The sequence below is a fragment of the Trachemys scripta genome, chromosome 11, assembly GCF_013100865.1.
Source record: "Trachemys scripta elegans isolate TJP31775 chromosome 11, CAS_Tse_1.0, whole genome shotgun sequence".
Classification (NCBI taxonomy): Eukaryota; Metazoa; Chordata; order Testudines; family Emydidae; genus Trachemys; species Trachemys scripta.
The window spans coordinates 19,572,413-19,587,819 of record NC_048308.1 but is presented as its reverse complement, the minus strand read 5'-3'; the positions used below and the strand labels follow the sequence as shown (position 1 = coordinate 19,587,819).

The window sequence follows — 15,407 nt, the reverse complement described above, 5'->3', positions numbered from 1 at the left end:
AGAAGAATTATGAAGTGTCATCTGAAACCATAAATGCCTTCACAGCCCCACAATCTTAACATGGGTGGATGCTATTATGTGGATGGTGGATGCAATCATTTATTTGATATCAGGTTTCTTTTTGGTTGCTTCTAGGGATGCCCTGCAGTTCTTACTGCAACTAGTGGAATATATCTCTGTTCCATGCATGTTTTTATGGGTTTGGGGAGAGTTGATGCCCAGGCAAATCTCCCAGTTCTCTTAGTACTCCAGAGGGAAACTGTTGAGAAGACTGAGACAAGATGATAATCGAGTCATCTAATAAGTTGATTTTTAATTCTGGCCCCAGTCATACATGATTTAAAAGAATACAGGCCGTGTGGCCAGTTGAAGAAGTCCAGGAAGTACAACATGAGAATACCACTTGTTAGCTAGAACAAATCCAGGAGACGCAGCCATTCAGACGAACTCAATAATGACCTCAGCTGCCTTGGAGCTATCGTCATGACTTCTACCCAATCCTAATTAAATAGACTTCCAGATTGGTGACATACCCTTTCAGTTTCGGAGCATATAGCTACTCAAATAGCTACTGGTCAAAATGGAGTTACAGCACATTGTATTCGGTGGAACTCTGCAAGACTCAGAAGTACAGTCTTGTCTCATTCCTAATTTCAAGCAGTACTTGAAAATGTCAGCACTCAAAGGTGGGATGAATAAAAATCTTATTTTTTTAATTTAAATCAGATTTTTTTTCTATAAATAAAATGCATTGTCTTTTAAAAATAAACATATCTGAAATCAAGACAACCTGGGTTAAGCCCTAAATTTACTAAAGTTAAGATAACCTTAAATAAAATATAATATTCAATTCAGCAAGTTTGTTACCAACTTTTTTTTTTTTTTAAGTCAAACGCTAAACTGGTAGAAGTCACTGACTAAGCACCTGGCACCAGAGTTTGTTGAAATGCTAAGCCAGTTTTTGACAGCAGTAGTCTCTTTTGCAGGTGCAGAGAGAATATTGTCTTCATTTCAGTTTATTTAATGAGTTCAGTTCAATGATAGTTAATTCAAAGCTGAGAAAATGATTGGGAGTTGAAAAAGCAGAAAAGCTTGTTTTCTCTCTTCTAATCTATTAATAAAAATGAGGTTGAAGAGCATGAGATTTTGTAGTTCTATAATCTGAAGGACATAGTGACAGAAACAATCAGTTACTAACCACAGATAATACTTCCTTTGTTTAATAAATCAATTAGTTTTAAATACAAAATTTATTTTGATAAACTGATCTTTTCCCCTTATGTATCTAATGTAAGATAGCTTTATTTCAGTAATAAAAACAATTTAAAATTTCTGTTTTCCCCCATTTTTAACTGAATTCCAGTTACTATCCAAATGCAGCTTGACACAATTCCTGAATTTTAAAAAAAATCTAATAAATAAGAAATGTCATTCACCTTTCCCTACCATAATACAAATTAAGAATCTGAATCAATATATACTAAGCTAATAGATTGTTTAAATATATGACTATCATTATAATATATCCTCCTGGTTAACAAAAAGAAGTACCAAATTTAGTGTGAAGGCTATATTTAGTTGCAAATTAACATATGTTGATTCAATGCAAATCAACATATGTTGATTCAATAAGAATCAACCTTTCTTTAGGAAAATAACTGAAGAGTACTATATAAAAAGTACTCTGACAAATATACAGAGAGACTTTCTGTCTTCTGTAGACCTGAACAGGCTTCTCTCTTCACATTACCATATTACATCTCAAAACCTATTCATCTGCTTTACATGTGGATGATAGTTTTTTCAACTCCAGTCATTACCTTTCAGTCTGGCCAGTGTTCCGAGAGTCTCTTCCAGGATCTTGTTGTTACTAATAATGCATTTTAAAAGGAAGGAGGGAATTCACTCCATAGACAATTTAGCTGATCAGTAGGCAGTACAAAGAAAGCAGAACCAAACACACAGAACTGACACAATTCCTTGAGTATTTTGGATTCCTGGCAAATAGAGAATCAAGACATACAGGACTACAGACTAACACGGCTATCATTCTGAGAACTAGGAAAGTAATCTATAGACTTGGGATGCTATGGATACTATGAGGTTCAAAGTCTTCATCTTAGAGAACTATTAATAGAAATGAAGATGGCCATAAAACAAGTGATTTCATAGAAACCAAAATCCAGTCCCTACTGGAACCTTTTGAAATACTGGTCTAATAAACAGATTAGAGCTCCTTCATAATCACTGTCAATTGTGGCCAGTTGATAATATACTCTCCTGTTTTGGGACCATTCCCTGGATTGAATTAAAACCCTGTTTATTTCCACCAGGTCTCCTCTGCTTTCTTCACTAATCCCTAAGAAATAAATTTTAAAAAATTATTTGTGTTCACTAGTTGAGGGAGTAAAGACCATGGAACCTTGACCTCTGCCTATGGATGTGATAGAGCAAGGTGCAGAAGGGTTAGTAGAATTATTGATGTCAAGTATCAGAGCGGTAGCTGTGTTAGTCTGGATCTGTAAAAAGCGACAGAGTCCCCGTGGCACTTTATAGACTAACAGACGTATTGGAGCATACGCATTCATGGGTGAATACCCACTTCGTCCTCTTCCATATTGGCAATATCTCCCAACTTTGTGTCATCCACAAATTTTATTTGCACATTCCCATTTTTTGTGCTAAGTTTATATAAGGTTAAATAACATTGGTCCCAAAAACAATCTCTGAGGAACTCTACTAGTAATCTCCCTCCAGACTGATAGTTCACCATCTGGTAGGACCCATTGTAATCTCCCCTTTAACCATTTCCTTACCCACCTTTCCATTCCTGTATTAATCCCTATCTTCTCCAATGTAACTAATCATTTCCGACGTGGAACTGTATCAAATGCCTTACTGAACTCCAGTAGAATTAGCTCTACTGCAGCTATTTTCTCAGAGATCAGGTGATCTGGCATGATAAACGTTTTCTAAAACCATGTATTTTATCCTAATTATTGTTTACCTCTATGTCCTTAATTACTTTCTCTTTCAAAATTTGTTCTAAGACCTTGAATACAATTGAGGTCAAAATAACAGCCCAGGAGTCCCCCCCCTTCTTAAATATAAGTACTATATTTGCAATTCTCCAGTCATAATGTATGACCCCTGAGTTAATGGATTTATGAAAAAATGCTTGCAATTGCATGTGCTAGTTCCTTTGATATTCTTGGATGAAGATTATCCCGGGCACCCTGATTTGGTCCTGTTAAGCTGTTTGAGTTTGACTTCCCCCTTGGATGTAGTAATTTCTGCTATCACATCCTTGTTCCCATTAGCCACCCTGCCACTGTCCTTAAGTTCTTCGTTATTCTTATTAAACACTAAGGCAAAGTATTTTTTTTAGGTATTGAGCCATGCCTAGATTATTTTTACTCTCCTCCCCATTCTTAATGCTTAGCGGTCTAATAGTCCCACATCTTTTCTTTTTATTTATATGGCTAAAGTACCTTTTACTATTGGTTTTAATATCCTTTGCAAGGTCCAACTCTGCTTGGCTTTTGACAGGTCTCACCTTTTCCTTACACTTTCTGACCTCCAAGAGTTAGCTTTCCTTGCTGAGTGATCCCATCTTCCATTCCTTGAAGGCTTTCTGCTTTTTTCTTAACCTATTTGAGATATTTGTTCATCCAGTCAGTCTGCAAACCTTCCCTACATTTTTTTCTCCTTGCTTGGAATGAAGGCTTCAGATATTTATACAACGTTGACTTAAAGTAATCCCAAGCCTCCTCCACATTAAGATCCTTCAGTTCTTTAGTCTAGTCCACTTCCCTTATTTTTTAAAAAGTTTGCCCTTTTAAAATCAAGGACCCAAGCTGCAGAACAGTTTTTGTTTATCCTTCTATTAGTTTAAACTGAATTAATTCATGATCACTCAAACCCTCTACAACTGGTTCTTCTATGATGTTCTTACTACTTACCAATACTAAATCTAAAATGGCATCACCTCTTCTCAGTTTGGTGATTATTTGGTGAAGAATCCTATCTGCCTTGTATTTGAAATATGTCACCTAAATAAAAATGGTTACTTGGGTGAAGTGATTAATAGTCTGCTGGACCAAGAGAAAAAAGTAATCAAACAGAGATTTTTCACTTGCCTATGCAAGTTCTATAGATTGATCTCCCATTGTAGTGAGTGAAACAGCCCTGAGTTCATCCAAGAATGCCTTAATATGAGTACAAGAGTACAAACTAAAAGGTCAAGTCTTCCCATTATCATAGGTTCTCAGTATGTCCAAGAAAAGCTTTTCTTCACACGCCATCATTAAGCCCTTTCTTACGGCAACCCTGATTCCTTCCCCACCAAGTAACAAAACAGAACTTTGTAACCTCATTTCATCCTTAGTGTTATCAGGATTTAACCTCTAGAGGAGGCAACATTATAGTTTTCCTATTCATCATAGTAGTTTCCAAATAGTTTCTACCTCCATCAGATGAATTTTCAAAGTTGGGAACTCTCTCTGATGAGATCCTGTATTGTGTTATTCATTTATGCAATGTTGCCCTTACATAGCATTTATTTCCGATGGGAATTCATATTTTTGGTCACAGAATGCAAGAAAGGTTCTTCCTTCATCCCAAGCATTTGCATACTCAAGATTTGAAACCTCCTCATGTTATACAATACGCATACACAAATTTTCTATACATCCAAAGTTAATATCTGCTTTATATAGTCCAGCTGCAAAAGTAAGAAGACATGCAAATCAGCTATTTCTACAGGAATAAGATGGAGCATGTCTGAGATCCTTCATTCCTTTTCTTATCTCTTTTAATTAAATCTGCAAGGTGGCCACAATTTGTCAATATTTACATTCACCAAATTCTATAAGACGGTTCTCTGGTCTTCAGTGGATGCCATTTTTGGTAGCATTCTTCTCCATGTTATAGTATCCTATTAGGAGGATGACAGAATTTATATAATTGATGATTCTTTTTTTTTCTTCTTTCCATCCTGGTGGCACATTGCTGTGCAAATCCCATCATAACAGTTCTGAGAACCTTAATATAATGAACAATAGGAAATGTTATCCAAACTTACCTGAAAAAATTGTTTTCTTTGAGTAAGAATGTCCACAAATCAAGCCCATCCTGGAAACAAAGGGATCATCCACGGTCAGGTAAAAATAAAATATGACATCCAAAGCTTCAGGCTTACTTTGCTAGCCAAAATTACCCCAGTATTCTGCAGCAGCATAAACTGTTCTGTGTTTTCAATCTATAGATTAATACAGCCTGTAATTTAAAAATGTAGACTAGAATTATCCTGGCTGTCATGGTTGTTTCAAGGTGAGAACTTCAAGGGCTGGGCTTTCTTTCTCCCATCCTAAGCATTCACTTGCTGCCAGTGACTGCCCCCAAGCTGAAATCAGGCTGAATTTTCCATCACAGAAGAAAAGGGAGTTTCAGGTAAGCCCAGATACATTTTATTATTTGCTGCATTGCTATCTGGCAGCCAGTGTAGCATGTCCTGGCTGGCTGGCTGGTGTTTCTCCAAATCAGTCCTCCTTTTAACCCATTTGCCACCTATTTCTTCTAGCCAGTCCCTGATATACATCCTGTTTCTTCCTAACTACAGTACCTTGTCTCTACCCTACTGCTGCTTGTACTTCCTTTGCAATTTTGTCCCAGATTTCTGGCCACCTTCTCACTCATCTCTTTCCACATACCAGCCCTAGGTACTCCCATTTCCATCAACTTCTCTTACCATCTCACATCTCCCTGCTAAGAACCCCCTCAACTCCTGAAACAAAATCAGGAACAAGTTGCTTAAATGTACCCATTGTATTGTTCACACTTGTCCTTTATATACAGAGATCATTTTAATCTTTCTCAGCTCCCATGACTAGCAGAGAGGGAATCTTGATTATCACACCACAGTAAGAAAGAGTTATCTTAAGATTACAAGTCTGAGACGTTTTGCCTTTATATAGTTTATTAGCTAAAGCTGTGTTGAGATAGTGTGCACCTTTTTCCTTGTTAGGAAGTACTACTCAAATGATTGATAAATTAGCTTTTCAGGAGTTGCACAGACTCTAAAATTAATAAGTCATAAAGCCAGAGAGAGAGAGGAATAAGTGACAGGAAAGACAAAAAAATAGTAGGGGAAAAAGGTGGTGGTAGCAGTTATAATAATAATTAATAATTCTGGGAAGTAAAATAGTGTCTTGACTGAGCAGTTTCTTTTCCCTGGATGGACAATGAGATCGATGCATTTTGCCAATGCCACATCTTTTATAGTATAACATGACGTGTTTTGTGTAGAAACACTGCATCTGTTTTGAACTGTGTTAGCATCTATAAGACCAAAAAAAAAAAAAAACAACCATTTACTCCTAACATAAAGTGGCAGACCCTGTGATGTACTGCAAAACTCTCCACTATTGGCATCTGTTAAGGGTTTTCCAATGTGTGCTACTATTCTTTCTAACTAAATCCACCCAATTTAACTGTCCAGTAAGTATTTAAGTTACTATTATAGACTATTAAATTTGATCTATTTTAAGGTTTTCTTCAGGTTTTTGAGCTTTCTTCTCAAAAATAACTTTTCATTCTCTTAAATAAACACTTTATAAGTTTTTTGTCTCTTCTGTTTGGTAGTTTAACTGGTAGTTGCAAACATATATTTTGGATCCAGTAAACACAGTTAAGTAGTGAAAAATACAATATGTAATTACAATCTCTATGGTGTTATCCAAAAAGAAAAATCACTATCACATATAATGTTATAGCTATGACATGTTTTGTGTCTTGATGCCACTGTTGATAATGATTAGTGTGACTGAATAGTCAAAAATTATTAACATAGGAATAGACTATATGTTACCTTGTTTATAGCTGTTATATGGCTGGATTGTAACTCCCTGATCTATAATGAAGAGTGACCGTGAATATACAGATCTTCCTGTTCCTGTATAGAAGGGGTATTAGATGCATCCATCTGCTGTGTCCAGGATCTACACATATGGGAGGTGGCAGGCCAAAATCTATTTGTTTTGATGGCTGCAAGCCTCAGCTCATTCCACAAAAAATGTAACATCTTCACTGATGAAAAATCTAGGGAAAACTGTACAAGGTGAATCTTCATGGAGATTTCTTGCCCAGGCTGCCTCCTGCAGGTTTTTCTACAAAGGTGGGTTATCCAGCCAATATCCTTTGGGCAATTCATGTGTTCCAGAGATGTGTTTGTATTTTTTCTATTCCGTATGTATGGTACTACTTTAAAATGACATGAAAATAAGTGACTGTTTTGGAAATCATAAAGTTTTTTTTTTTCTTAAGAAAATAAAAATGTACAGAAAATTTAAAAAGCTAATATGACAGCACAAGACTAAACATAAAGTTGAGAGAAACATTTTATGATCGCATTTTCAAAACTGTTCCATGTTGGCCTAACTGTTTCAATAGCAATCAATATTAGAACTCTTATCAATTTCAGTAGGGGCAAAGTTGGGTAAACACTGAACATTTTTTGAAAATCTCATCCTTAATGCACTTAAGATATTGTGGACTTTTCCAACCAAATCAATTTTCTTTCAGGGATGTGGGCTGAGTATTTTATTTACTTGTTTGGCAATTATTATCTGACATAATATTTAATCGGTTGCTGTGATGACTTTACAAGCAGAAATGTCTTTAGGATGAAACATATTTACAGCTATGCAAATTGTTATATATTTAAAATATTCTATAACTTGCTAGCAAGTTACAATATTCAAAACTGGTCTTAAAAATAGGGATGAACAAACTTAATTTTTTGTAAAGGCTGTAGTTTTCTAATGTTGTTTAGGTTTCAAGTTAATAGAGTTCCTACGGATATACAATATTCTTTTATTAGATTATTCCCCCCTCGCCTCTAAATGTCTGGCACTGCTTATTGAAGGAAAGCATCTATAATAGAAGTCAAAATTTTGTGATTATAAAATTGTATTGTTTTTTTCTTGAATAGATCTTCAGCTGTCCTAAAAAGATTAGCAATTATCATTATACAACGTTTATGCAGAAGTAGTAGTTTCCTCTTAAAAAGTCATTTCTCTGTGTAGATAGACACTTTAAACTTGTTTTAAATTGTATCTTTTATGTTTTCATGCTTTTGTTTGTTTTCCAAAACTGTTATGCTATTTGAAGAGCCACATTCTGGACCATAACATCTATTTGCTGAACCTTTTGAAATACAGTAGATATTTCAACTTAAAATTCAGATCTATTTACTTGATTAATCCTCACTCCATTTTAAAAAGTCACTTGTTGCAGAACTGGTCATGGAATTTTGAAGGGAATATCTCTTGATATCCTGATATGTGTGCTAATACTCCGTATGCAATTTCATCATATTGCTATTGTCAGAACTCTGAAAACAAACATAAAATGTTTGTTATAGTTGTATGTGCCTGGAGTGATTTTCTACAATAGATGTTTGGATAGTTGAATTAGTTTGTCACATAGGTTTTCAGTTCTGTACCATATTGAATTTTCTATATTATTGTTTATCAGTAATATGTCATGGACGTTCCTGTCTAGAGTCGTACTTGCACATGGCCATTTGCTAACCAGTGAATTACCAGGCAAAGCTAAATTACTAAACTGACTCTTTCAATTATTTGACAGATTACAGGTGTGCTTTCAGGTTTGTAGGTTCTCTGCAGACATCAAATAGGTGTTCTTTTCCTCATTTCTTCCCCTCCTGCAAGAGTTTTCCCCATTTTGAAATACAGACTATACACCTCTACCCTGATATAACGCGGTAAAGCAGTGCTCCGCGGGGGCCGGGCTGCGCTCTCTGGTGGATCAAAGCAAGTTCAATATAACGCGGTTTCACCTATAACGCGGTAAAATTTTTTGGCTCCCGGGGACAGTGTTATATCGAGGTATATCTAAAATCCTAAAACCTAGACTTCATGGCAATATGTGTTGAGAAGAGAGAAGATCATAAAGAGTGGATCCTGGTTAACTGCAACAAAGTATTCTGCAAATAAATTCCACACTGGAGACTCTCATAGTCTGTTCTACAGCACTGGGTAACGGTATGCACAGACTTCTAGCGAGAGCCTGGTAAATCTCACTCAGCCTGTAGAGTCCAAGTCTCAAATAGAATGAGCTCCAATGCTTGAGAAGCAGAGAAGGACTTCACCTGCATAGTCCTCATGGATGTAGGAGGAAATTCTCAGGCTCCAGTGAAATCCTGAGACAATTGTCAAGTTATAATTACTGTGTTCTTCAATTCTATACTGATGAGATTTTTAAAATGGTCTACTTCACATATTTCTTTCTCTTCACCCTGTCTTGGGATTTAAATGTAGTGTTCATCAATATAATGAGTGAATTATTTGAGACATTTTTAAAATGTTTCCTCCACAAAATCTCCTTGAAGATAGCATTCTGGTGATAATCACATTAGCTTGGAAAGTGTGCATGAGCCAGGCATAAATGGCTGACTTGTGGTGTCATACAGTGTTCCTAGAGATAAGGTGATCCTTTACCCACACACCAAATCTGTGTCAAAGGTGGTTTTTGACTTCTACTTAAACCAGTCCATCAACTTGCCTATATTTTCGCTCAAAGCCATTTATTATCAGGGGAGTGAAGGCAATACTGTCTTGATTTTAAGAGGGCTGTATCTGAACAAGATTCCATTTGTGTAGCACATATAGATGATGATAAGCATCATATGGATAATACTAGGTATCAGTCTCCGTGCAGAAATTATTCATGTGGATTAATTTCTCCTTCCTGTTATGAACTACCAGAGATTTTCAGCACCAATGTTTTTCAGAACACATTCTATCAAATCTAAGGCAGCCTCCACTACATATTTGAGAAATGCTCCATCTTTAAGAGATGGAAAGTTGCTGCCTGGAGTTCCATCTGTACATTAATGCAGCATTATTCCCTATATTATAAGCAAGCTGGGGTGGGGTGGAGGAGAAGGACAGAACCATTAAAACCACATTCCCCTTTGGAACATGGAATTGAACCTAGGATTCCTGAGTCTGCATTCCTCTGCTCCCAACAAACAACTGTGAAACTCACTGGTAAAGTATGTGTCTCATCCCCCTCTGGTCTGAGCCACATATTCAGCCTACTACTGCTACCAGTTACTTTGTTATCTCAAGTAGTGAAGGTCTGTGCAATGAATCTAAAGTTCCCAACCCTGCTGATGACCCAGTTCTGGGTTGAGTCAATAGGGTTGCATGTGATGGGATTTCTGTTTTTTTTTTTTTCCAGTTAGGATTATTTTAATAGGAAATTGCATCCAAAAATCTACTTGATTAAACATTTTAGGCTGTCCTAAATTATGAGCATCTGAGCTAGATGCTAAACTACGTTTACAGACAAAAAGTTAAAAGAAGATTAAGGTTTCAAAGTCAAGCATTCAAAATTAGGAACTGCACATGCAACCTTAAAATTGGCTTCCTGGTATGTCCGCATTATGATATAGTCTTTAATTATATGGTTACAGAGTATTTTTTCCACAAGATCTCTCCCTCAGTCTATTCACAGTATTGACAGTACTCTGGGAATGAATAAGGGTTGTGTAGTGAAAGAGGTTGTTGTGTATAGGATTCCTGCCTCATTCTTGCAGAAGTGTCCAGTGAAAGAGGCAGGATGATTGCCAGAAGGGAAAGGATGGTTAAGGATATTGAATGTCATTCTGGATAATTGGATTATATCCCTTACAGAGTGGCTGTAAGATACTGTGCAAGTCATTCAAACCAAAATCTTCATAGTGGGCCACTAATAATGCATCCCTTATTTTATGAGAGCCCATCATGAGATAGTTGGGGCCAAATTTGCAGAAGTGCTGAGTATTCATGACTGCCATTGAAATCAATTGTGATTTGATCATTTAAAGTGTTATAAAATTCTAGATACACCTCTACCCCGATATAACGCTGTTCTCGGGAGCCAAAAAATCTTAACGCGCTATAGGTGAAATCGCATTATATCGAACTTGCTTTGATCCACCGGAGTGCGCAGCCCCGCCCACACGGAGCACTGCTTTACCGTGTTATATCCAAATTCGTGTTATATCGGGGTAGAGGTGTATTCTGGCAAATCAAAATCAATGTTTGTCAATTTGGGTTCCCAAAATTTCTGGACATTTTTGACAATTTTCCCCTTAATCTCTGTGTCTTAGTCGCCATCTATAAGTTGGTGATGATATCACCTGTTATGAAGATCAGTTAATTAATGTTTGTGAAGGACACAGATATGATAGTGAGAGCATCATAGAAATTCCCAGGAAGAAAATTATAATTCGTATTGAGTGAAGAGTTCGACTGTGTGGGGTAAATAAGACCTGGGGCCATACATTGAATGAAGAGGATAAAAAGAAATATAGAATAACTGCTTGTGATGGACTCCACTCACCATGGTGGCACCTTCTACTGGCCATCTTGAGGATTAGCTTCACAGGTCGGTATGCCCTCTCCCGATGGTGCGTCACTCACCGTCACGTCTGCTCTCGAACCCATGTCACTCCAAGGACTGTGGTTTCCATTTCATGGGACAGTCCTCCAGCTGTGCCAACATCTGTGCTCCCCGCCCCCTTTTGGGGGATCTGCAGTCAATTATCCAATCACTTTCCCAGTGGTGAGTATGGGGGACCTGGGTTCACCCACCGCTCCAGTCCTGGCTCCAGGGAGTTGCCTCCTGCATTCCTTTGCCTCAACTACTGCTGCATTTCTCTGGGCTACTTCTCCATGGCCACAGCACCCTACTCTGCCCTAGCAGCCTTTCTGGAGCTCCTTTTCCAACTCCCTGAGTTTCTGCTTGAACTGCTCTGTCCAAGGTGCTATAGTGTTGCAGCCTACTCAGGACACAATCTTCTCTGCCTGAGCTCCCAGCAGCAACTGACTGACTCTGGCCCGGTAGCTCCTTTTATGTGAGCCCACTGGGCCCTGATTGGCTGCTCCTTGCAGCCTCTCCTTTTGGTGGCTTCCTGCGCAGCTTCCCTAGAGCTCTATTAACCCCTTCCCTGCCAGTGTGGGGCAAACGCCCCATGACACTGCTCCTTCACTGAATGAGGCAGGGGTCTGTGGAAAAAAATAGTAGTCATGTAATTAAAGACAGTATCATAATATACATCCTTGGGTGGAGGTGGGACACAAGGGCCTAAGGCACTTGCACAACCTCGACAGACTGTTTTCCAGAAAGCCCCAATTTACTCTGTCATATACTTCCTTCACAGTATGGATCCATGCAGAATCTCATGTCAGACTTGCTAATGGTGGCATTTTTATGCAGGGATAAAACTGTTTCTGATTGAAGACTATATCTTGTCCAATGTCAGTCTCAAGCAAAGGAAATTTTGGGGAAGAAGGAGGAAACTGTTACTCTAGACATACATGTAATTGAAAAAATGATGCCTCATAGTTAATGGTTTAAAAAATATCTTGTTCAAATGAAGTAGGTATATGTAGTAAATCTCTATATTCATTAAAATATTCCTTTTTAAAATCTTTAAGTTGTTGAAGTATATTTAGAAAAAAAATGTTTTGACCATTTAGACATGTACAATTCTGACAGCAGTAATTTTGAAAAAGTGCCTGAATATGTTTAATCTATATAACACATTTATACTATAAGTGCTTCATTCATTCTATGATGGGTGTTTTTGTCATTTTACAGACGTGTCAAGGAACATGGTAGAAATATTTTGATTTTCAATCCAGGGTATTTATCCCAATTGGGTGTCAGATAAAACTTAAAATAGGTGTGTTTGAATTCTGCAATACATTCTTGCTTCAGTGCCGTAACAGTTATTATAGGGGGACTATTGCCCCATAAAGTTAAACATGGTCACTAAATACATAAATCAAAAACATATCCAGAAGTTTACTGTGATAGTATGTGACCATGTAAAATATGACTATTTTAATCCCTGTGCACAATAGGGAAGAATAAAGATTTCATGTGTACTTTCTGACTTTTGAGGGCTTTACTTTGCAATATTCATATTTGTATGTTATATGGAATCTATTCTGTACAATGAGATAGCAGAAGAAAAGAGTTAGAATATGCTTTAATATTATTACATTTCAAAATTGATCTTTCCCAAATTTTAAAGTATGGACTGTTTCTTCATGTGCTTGTGGGTACCAGAGACCATTTAGTTGTGTTGCTATTACTCTCACATGCTGTCTTTTGAGCTCATCTGCCTTTAAAATATGCTACGGTGGAAGAAGAAAGTTGGAAAGTCAGTAGGAGGAAAGAACAAAGCTTCTAAATGAACTTTCAAAACTCACTAAAGAAAATGAAAAGTTGCAGAGCAGCCCAAAATATATATAGAATCTGCTAAACATAGGCTTTAAAAAAAATGCTTCCCAACAGTTTTCCTCTTAAATAAAACAAAACATTTTTTTTAAAAAAAGGTAAGACAGAATCCTTAATTTTAGCCTTGGTACGCCACACTTTTAAAACATGACTAATGACTATATCAGATAATGCAAAACCTATAAAATTAAATATACTGAGACATAAGAGTAAAATATGTATTGTTGTTGAGAGAGTGTTACACTGGCTTAGATTTATTTTTTGTAAGTAGAATCCTTGGAACATTTTAATGTTAATAGGTTGCAATATGAAATGTTCCCTTCAGTGTGTCGGGAAGGGGCTCTGCTTATGCTTGTTTGCTTCCCCTTTATTTGGAGTGCCATTGTGGGCTAAATACAACTTTGAGAGTGACTCCTTGGGATCCTGAAAAGTTCTCAGTATGTCCCTTGGCAGTGGAAAGTGTATATGCTCTTGGAAGTGTCCTTAGCTGTTGGCCTGTGTTGTTCCTGATGCTCAGTGTGAATCAGTATTTGGTAATTTCTAGAATCATATCACATTCAATTATGAAAGGTGCTCTGTGGGTTCCAACTGGTGCAAAATTTTATCTTCCTTGTTCTTTAGTTTTTAAGCTATTTTTGAAATATTGTACTACATTTTTACACTGGCTTCCCATTAACTTTTTTTCCAACTCCTTGTGATTGGCCCAGTCAGTCAAGATTGAGTAAGAAAACAGACCCCAGGGCTGTGACTTCAAAATAACTTAAGTGGATGAGCTTTCCATATCCTGAGCATAGTAAAAATGGCTTATTACAGTGAGTTCCCAAATTTAACATGGGGGAGGGAAGAGACAGGTCAGAGAATCCATTAAGAAGTATTTGTGCCCTTCCTCCCCCCCCCCCCCAAAAAAAAAAAAAGAACTCTGTGTTTCCATTCTCTTTGATTTGAACAAAATTATTAAATCCTAATAGGGCCACCACAACAAACTTCAGAGATTATGCAGGCTGCACAAAACTTTTATTCAGTCCTTAAATCCACAATGGATTACATCAGCTTCTCTAATGTAGAATCTTTTGTAGCTCCCCAGGTCAAGGACACAACCATACCAGCAGATGAAGTGTTCTCTTAAATAAAAGCAATGGACTGAAGAGTGGAATCAGCCTTCTGGAGGAATTCTGAAGCTACATTTGCTGCCCTCTAGCTCCAGGCTTTGTCCATATCTACATGTTTTGCCTGGGCCACACTAGTCCACACAGACCCCCGATTGAGAACCTTCCCAAGAAAACCAAAATTATAAAAATCTCCATGGCTGGAGATTTTGTATCATATGATTCAATGCCATTCCGTGGACACCTTTGAATCAAGCCGAAGAAGTGTGCCATTAGGCAAAGTACCTAATGGTGTCTTCAAGAAGAAAACTTTGTGAAGTGTTACTGAATAAAGCCATGCTTATAAGGAAGGTCAAAAAGTGTCTTTCATCTAATAGACAGCCAAAGAGAGATTAAAAGTCATCAGATAGAAGGAAATTGTACTGCCCTAAACCTGACCTTCAGGGATTCTGAATCCTTTTTCTCTGATGTCACAGACTCTGGGGGAAATTAACCAGGACAAGACACAAGTAATCCTAGCGGTTCCATTCTGGCTTTGCAAATTCTGGCTTCACCTCCGCAACTTGAGTCACCCATTAGTACCAGGATTCCTTATCCATCTAGAGCCAAGACTGTGCTGGTTTATCGTACTACTGGTAGAAGGGGAAAATTAAAGAAACAATAGTACTCAGCCTGCTAGCATTGAGGATAAGCTCTGCTGCATATGTGAAAACTAGAATCTGGGCCAGATTTAGCCACCAGAGCTGAGAAAATAAAATTAAATCCAGACAGCTAAAATTTGTCACGTATTAGAATTTATCCAAGACACCATACTTTTAGGCCTTAGGCATCTTTTTGAAGTGTTAAGCTTTATCATTGCAACCATTTATAAAAATAGACAATCCTAAAAATATTTCCCTGATTCTCCACATTAAAAGAATCCTGCAAAACAATAACCCTAATCAACCAACAGAAGATCTATAGAGTAGTCCCATGAAGTTCAGT

At 37.2% G+C, this 15,407-nt stretch overlaps 1 protein-coding gene across 1 annotated transcript in view; it reads left to right on the top strand.

Annotated features, from left to right (window-relative positions):
• Positions 1-15,407, top strand: part of LRP1B (LDL receptor related protein 1B) — a 1,021,752-nt gene that overhangs the window by 676,248 nt on the left and 330,097 nt on the right. The gene's annotated exons all lie outside the window — the stretch shown is intronic.